The following is a 7932-nucleotide window of genomic DNA, read 5'->3' as shown; positions in this document are numbered from 1 at the left end:
CAATTAAATTAATCTAATCAAAATTGAACGATTCAATAAGAACATGTTATTGGTACACATACATGGGAGATATAAGATGGATCAGAGGATTAAGGGAAAATGTAAGAATTCTGCTAATAAAATTTATTGATAAAAAAAATAAAAATTATACACATACATATGGCGTTAATATTAAGCAATATATATACTAATACTCCATGCATTGCACAACATATTCAAGCACTGCAATTAAGAGTAAATGGAGAAAACGAGTGTAAAGTGTAAGCAAATTACCCAGAGGGAAGAGACGAAGGCAATGGTGAGGAGGATGAGAAGGAGGAGTAGAGGAGTGTAAGCAGATACTGGAACCTTTTTCACAAGAGTGGAATCCGTTGTTAACTGTTTCTTTGACCTTTCAGTTATGAATCTCTGCATCATCGTACTATATATTCCTGTTTAGTTTATAAAAAGAGAAACTGAGTGACTGATTCTGGTTGAGAAGGATACAAAGAAGGATGATGATGTGTAGTTTCAATGTTCATCAAGTGTGTGGGGACGAGGACTTAAGGACCATTTTCAATTACTGATAATTATGCAGCAGAATATAAGTAGTGATTAGCACAAATTACCGACAACAATTATTGATTGATATTAATTAAGCATATTGCAACAGTGGCAACCACTATGCACCAACCTTTTTAAATAAGAAAATACACCAAGGGGCATTTCTGGAATTTTCAAAAAAATGTTGGGTGCACCAGTAATAATACTGGTGCACCTAACATTAGCCAGTTGGGTTTGGTTTAGTTCTTCTACTTTGCACTCGTTCTAGGACTCAGACAGACATCGTAAGAAATCTCTGGTTTTTTCGATTTAGGACAAGGATATGGTTAAGCCGAAGCAACAGAAGAAGCTACCCCAGCAGAAGCAACAACACCCACAAGTACGTTTCAGCTTCTGTAAAAAAAATTATTATTCTTTTTACTTTTCATTCTCTCTCTGCAATCAATTTCTAGTAGTGGTTCTATAATTCGTGCATAGTAATCTTGCATTTGTGATCTCAATCTATTTCCTAATGCCTCTCTTTGTTGTCAATGCTTTACTTATTTTACTGTAGGTAAAGATCAATAGAAATCGTATAATCATTTATCAGTTTCACTATTTTATTTATTTATTTACTTGAGTGAGATTAGTATGGGCTGCATTGCATCTTTCATGGTTTCTTTCAAAGGGGGGATCTGTGCTGTGCTCTACTGAAATAATGCACTGTTGCTAGTAACAATATTAACAATATTGTGAAGCTTGTACTTTGAAAATTATGGGTAAGGGACAATTTAGAGTTTAGATCGCTGAACTGGGATCATCCATTTCTATTATCCAGTATAATTAGTTCATGAGGTTGCGGTAGAACTGGCTTACCTTGCTGTTTACATTTGAGGTTAGACAAAGACAATGACAGATAGGGGTTTTAAGGTTTGCTTGGTGTTGAAAGAAGGAAGGGGAGGAGAGGTCATGGGTTTGAATCCCCAATCAAAAAACTAACAACTAACAATTAACATTGGCGGATCAAGAAAAAAATAAAGACAATGACAGAGATTAGGATGTTAATGTGGCCGCTGTGTAGTGTCAAGTATGTCTTTCTCTGCGTATGTTTATATTTTTTGTTGTTTCAGGTTCATTTAAGGGTAAGCATAGGGTTTTTGGTGATGAGCTTTTCTCTCCCAGAATGAGGGAGATTTACTTTTTCCTGAAAGGTCAACTTGGTTTTCCTGTATTTTGACTTTGTTTTTGTGAAGGTATTAAAAAACCTTCTAAAGGCAACAAGTGATGGTACAATAATGTTACGATCCATCTCACATCTTAGGTCCAGTAGAGAATTAATAGTGCTATCTATTATTAGGCCCATTGTTAGTATTAATGTTCCTTATTTGTCTTTTTAATAATAATAGATAAATATAGATAATATCTCATCTAACGGATTCTAGAAGGAGTTTGTTATATTAGATTGAGTATTTGTCCATATATACTTGTGTAATCATGATGAAATGGCATCAATGAAGAATATCAGAATTGTTACTTTACCTCTTTTAGTTGTAGAATGCTAGGAGTAGAAGTAGAGTAAATTCCTTCTCTTATCAATGGTGCTTTCATCAGCCGCGCTCTCTGTATCTACTGCCACTATCCCTCTTGGTCACTGCACCCACCGCTGACCACAATTCTCGTAACTCAGCCACTGAACATCTGGAAGATGCGGTTCTCCGCCTCACACAGGATCTATCCACTAATCAGGAGTTAGCCGTTATGCTCGACGTCATCCTGTTCGGTTATCGGCTCTCACTACCACTCCATCATCTCCCAAATCACCGTCGCTTCCCTTCCACGTCAACCAACCAGATTCGCAACCAGCTTTGCAACCTTCCACCGCGACGTCACCAATCATGGCATCTGCACCAGTCGAGCAGCGAGTCACGAGAAGACACTCGAAATAGAGCGTGCTCTAACAAAGCAGCCACCGTAAGCAATCTCAACAGTTGTCTTCTGCGAATCTGTTTGCAACTTCATTCTCGGTCTTCCTTGCTGATGCCACCCTCTAAGTAGCTATCATTTTCTGTGTCGTCAATGTCATCCTCCATGGAGTTGTCATCTTCTGCATCTCCATGGCCCTCCAAACTATCTTCGTTCCCCACACAACCATCGTCCTCCACAACATCGCCCACAGTGTCGTCATAGTTGTAATCCATGGAATCTCTATAATCCTTTGGATGGAAGCTTGCTTGTGGGGCTTCTATGGAGGCTGAATCTTTGAGCTTCAATAGGGTCTTTTAATGGTGATTTTCCACCATGGAGATGCAGCGGAAGACAAAGGAAAAGAGGTGAGAGGAGGCGCCATCCATTAAGGAATAAACCATGGAAGAAGGAGCTTCACCACCAAGATGAGCCTTGGATAAGAAGCTTGGAGAGGATGCTTCAATGGAGGAGAAGAAAGAGGGGGAGAAAGAGAGAGGGGGGAGCACGAAATTGAAGGAAGAAAAAGGGAGAGAAGTTGAACTTTGAGTTGTGTCTCACAAGACTCTCATTCATCAAAGTTACAACAAGTGTTACACATGCTTCTATTTATAGACTAGGTAGCTTCCTTGAGAAGCTTTCTTGAGAAAACTTCCTTGAGAAGCTTCTTTGAGAAAACTTCCTTGAGAAGCTAGAGCTTAACTACACACACCCCTCTAATAACTAAGCTCACCTCCTTGAGAAGCTTCCTTGAGAAGATTCCTAAAGAAGCTAGAGCTTAGCTACACACACCTCCTATAATAGCTAAGCTCACCCCCATGCCAAAATACATGAAAATATAAAAAAAAGTCCCTATTACAAAGACTACTCAAAATGCCCTGAAATACAAGGTTAAAACCCTATACTACTAGAATGGCCAAAATACAAGGCCCAAAAGAAGGAAAAACCAATTCTAACATTTACAAAGAAGAATGGATCCAACCTTGACCCACGGGCTCAAAAATCTATCCTAAGGTTCATGAGAACCCTAGGGCCTTCTTTAGTAGCTCTAGCCCAAGCCTCTTGGAGTCTTCTATCCAATACCCTTGGGGGCGGGGGGTAGGATTGCATCATCCCCTCCACCTTGGAAAGGATTTGACCTCAAATCCCGAGGTTCTTCATACTTTAGGCTCCTTCCCTCGACACCTGTAAAAAAAAACATATGTATTAGTGGTGTTGGGTATGTTAGAGTAGGGTAAGGTCTGAAAACCCCTTTCATGGACATCTTCCCATGAGGGAACATGGTTCCTCACCAACTCAATGAGTGGTGCTACAAGTATAGAAAAATATGGGACAAACCTTTTGTAAAACTTTGTTAAGTCATGGAAGCCCCCGATTTCCCTTATACTTGGTGGAGGGGGCCAATTAGGAATGACCTTTATTCTCTTAGGGTCTGTGGGAACCCCTTGATCACTATTTAAAAAATTAAGGAAAGTAATGCAATAAAGCGTACCTTTTTCTGTATTTTTATGTTGATTATTCCTACAAAAAAAATACGACAAACCTAAGGTGTCCCATATGAGCACCTAAGTTTGTATTAAAACCAAAAATAAGAACAAACGTACCTAATGAGTTCCTATGTACATCAATCATGAAGACGTTGGGTGCATGACTAATTTTACAAAAAAGGGTTGCAACACTCAACACATTCATCATATCACTTATTGTAGGGATTTGGTGCCTAATAATACCTATTTTGGGCACCAACAAAGCACAAGGATTTAAGCTCTTACGAACCAAACCCTCATCCAACAACTCCTTCACTTGAGGAATAACCTCAAGCCCAAGAGGTGTGGCAGTGCAAACAAGTGTCGTTTTACAAAAGAGAAAATGTGGAGGTTGTCTAAGAGGGAAAGTTTCTTTAATGTTTGTCTTTATTGTAAAATGAGTTTCCTTCTTAGCTAACCTCTTGGAGGAGACACTTACCTCCTTACACTTCTCTTTAACCACTAATGGTTGTCCATCTTCTTGGGGGTAGATTTCTTCACTAGATTCTTCCCCTTTTGCTTCTTCACTTTCACAAGAGGAAGGTGAAGTAGTAGCCTCATCTTGGCTACTATAAATGTCTTGGCCCCTCATAATCATGGTTTTTGTAGTGGGGCATTGAGAAGTAATGTGTCCTCTTCCAAGACATTTAAAGCACTTTATAGAGCTAGTTTTCTCTTGCATACTAGCCTTAGAGGCTTGCTTTTTTATTGTCTTCCCCTTATCATCTTTGTGCTTAGAAGGTGTCACCCCTAAGATGCCTTGACCTTGGTCTTTCTTTGGATAAGAGTGAGAGCCATAAGATTTTGAAGTAGACTTCTTTTTAAGTTGTTGCTCTATCCTTATTTCCCAATCTAAGTTAGCCTCTACATTGTCCTTCCCATGAAAGTATGAGAGGTTAATGTTTGCCTCTTGAGGCTTTCTTTCCTTTTCTCTTCTATGGGAGTGAGGTCTAAGATGTGACCTATGCTTTCCTTTGTAATAGTCACGAATTTCTTCACTTAGGCTCTTGCAAGAGTTATGACTACTATAGGAGGCATATTTTTCTCTTTTCATTTCTTTCATTATTTTTTTCTTTCTTCCTCTCTTATTTTCTTTCTTTCACCTTGACTTATTTCTTCAACTCTTTTTTTTTTCCTTTTTCTTTTCTCTCTTGTTTTTTTTCCATAACTTGAGGGAACTCAACTCATCTAAGATTCTAGATAAAGGGTCTTTATGACTAGTACCCTTGCCATTAACACTAGATGAATGATGACTCATGTTGGTTCCTAAGTTGTGGTTCTTTCTTGTTGGAGGTTTGAAAACAAAAGGTAAAAGAAAATATGGTTGAAACTAGCCAAAATAAACACTAAAAGAGGTGTGAAAGATAAGGGAAAAAACTAATTGGTAAAATGCAAGCTATCTAGGCGGTTTGACAATGGAAGGTAAAGGAAATAAGCTATGAAAGTAAGCAAGAAAAGTAAACTAGGTGAATCCTAAGAGTGTTTGGATGACCACATTCAAGGTTCCCAACAAAACACTCACTATCCTAAGGAAAAATTACCTAAAATTATTACACACAAATGGAAGTTTGGTAACCTATTGGAGGCTCCCAACACACTTACAATGAAAGGTCTTTTTGTTACAAAACTTGAAAGCAATGAAGGTAAGTAAATTGCAAATTAAAAAATTACAAAATGTCCTCAATTTTGGTGGTTGTTCTCTCTTTGGTGATTCACTCAATTTGGAGTACTTCTTAGTCCAATAGCTCTTAAAGTGGTTGGCCCCTTGCTTCTTGACTCAAATTCTTCAAGGGATGACACCAATCCTCTTTTCCAATTCCCTATATGGCAACTCACAAACAAGGAAACAAAGAGACAAGCAATAACCAAAGACCAAAAAAAAAATGAAATGAAAGCTAAACCAATGCAGTAAAAATTTCAGCTCAAAATTCGAAGTAACCAATTCTCAGTAATTTTTACTAGTTTGTATGTCCAAGCTGCCAGCACCAGCAATTTTTTTTTAAGCATGGTATATTGATTGCCTTGGGCTTACTTTCAACCTTCCTATGTATGTTGAACTCACTAGTATTGTTTACCTCAGTTTTAGGAGTTCAATATTCACTTAGGATCAACATTTCAGCCAGCAATTCAATCACCAAAACTCAAATTCACAATAGACACAATCATAAGGAAACCTAAAAGTTCAAGAAAAGGTTCACAATCAAAGACTCTCTAAGAATTTTGCATGAACATGTTAAGGACTAATTAACATGAAAGATTTGACTCAAATCAAATAATAGGCTAAAAGAATTTCATACACTCATGAACAAATGAGTTAGACAAAGAAACAAGAAAATAAAAGTCAGCACAACATAAGAAATCATATGTGACAAGTTTCATGAGTAGACATGACTTCTATGACAAAACTACAATAGGTGAACAAGTCACTCTAGATTTTTGAGGTTTTCTTCTACTTTAATATTTTTGTAAGAATTTTATGATTTAGGTTTCAGCCACAAAAAATAACAAGACAAAAATCAAAGGAACCTAAACTCAACACAATTCATGGTTCAAGAACAAGAACAAGAAATTTGAACCATAGAAAATCAAATCTAGATTCTATAGCAAGTTTAATTAGTGGAAACTCTAAAGAATCATGTTAAAAACATTTAGCACAAGACATGTGAGGAGATACATGGAGAAAAAATGAAGAAACAACAATGGAAGAGAAGGTAAAGCAAAATATTAATGGAGGTTTAAGGAGCACCTACTTGAAGCACTTGTGCTCTGATTACCACTTGATGGAAGCTTACTTGTGGGGCTTCTGATGCAATCCAATCCCGCAAGGGCATTGGGTAGAAGACTCCAAGTAGATTGAGCTAGAGATCCAAGGGAAGGCCCTAGGGTTCTCATGAGCCTTAGGGTAGATTTTGAGCCCATGGGCTAAGTATGAGCCCGCTTATCTTTGTAAATATCATAATAGGTTTTTCCTTCGTTTGGGCCTTGTATTTTGGCCATTCTAGTAGTATAGGGCTTTAGCCTGGTATTTCGGGGCATTTTGAGTAGTCTTTGTAGTAAGGACTTTTTTTTTGTATTTTCATGTTTTTTGTCATGTGGGTGAGCTTAGCTATTATAGGGGGTGTGTAGCTAAGTTCTAGCTTCTCATCTCAAGGATGTGAGCTTAGCTATTATAGGGGTGTGTGTAGCTAAGCTCTAGCTTCTTTAGGAATCTTCTCAAGGAAGCTTCTCAAGGAGGTGAGCTTAGTTATTAGAGGGGTGTGTGTAGCTAAGCTCTAGCTTCTCAAGGAAGTTTTCTCAAAGAAGCTTCTCAAGGAAGTTTTCTCAAGAAAGCTTCTCAAGGAAGCTACCTAGTCTATAAATAGAAGCATGTGTAACACTTGTTGTAACTTTGATGAATGAGAGTCTTGTGAGACACAACTCAAAGTTCAACTTCTCTCCCTTTTTCTTCCTTCAATTTCGTGCTCCCCCCTCTCTCTTTCTCTCCTTCTTTCTTTTCCTCCATTGAAGCATCCTCTCCAAGATTCTTATCCAAGGCTCATCTTAGTGGTGAAGCTCCTCCTTCCAAGGCTTATTCCCTAGTGGATGGCGCCTCCTCTCTCCTCTTCTCCTTTGTCTTCCGCTGCATCTCCATGGTGAAAAATCACCATTAAAGGACCTCATTGAAGCTCAAAGATCCAGCCTCCATAGAAGCCCCACAAGCAAGTTTCCATCAAGTGGTAATCAGAGCACAAGAGCTTCAAGTAGGTGCTCCTTAAACCTCCATTAATTTTTTGCTTTACCTTCTCTTCCATTGTTGTTTCTTCATTTTTTCTCCATGTATCTCCTCACATGTCTTGTGATAATGCTTTTAACATATTCTTTAGAGTTTCCACCGATAAACGGACCAGGCTAGATTCAAGAAAAACCCGGCGATTCCCTTTTT

This window comes from Glycine max, chromosome 5, assembly GCF_000004515.6.
Source record: "Glycine max cultivar Williams 82 chromosome 5, Glycine_max_v4.0, whole genome shotgun sequence".
NCBI classification, from domain to species: domain Eukaryota; kingdom Viridiplantae; phylum Streptophyta; class Magnoliopsida; order Fabales; family Fabaceae; genus Glycine; species Glycine max.
The sequence above is the reverse complement of the archived record's forward strand: the minus strand, read 5'-3'. Positions refer to the sequence as shown.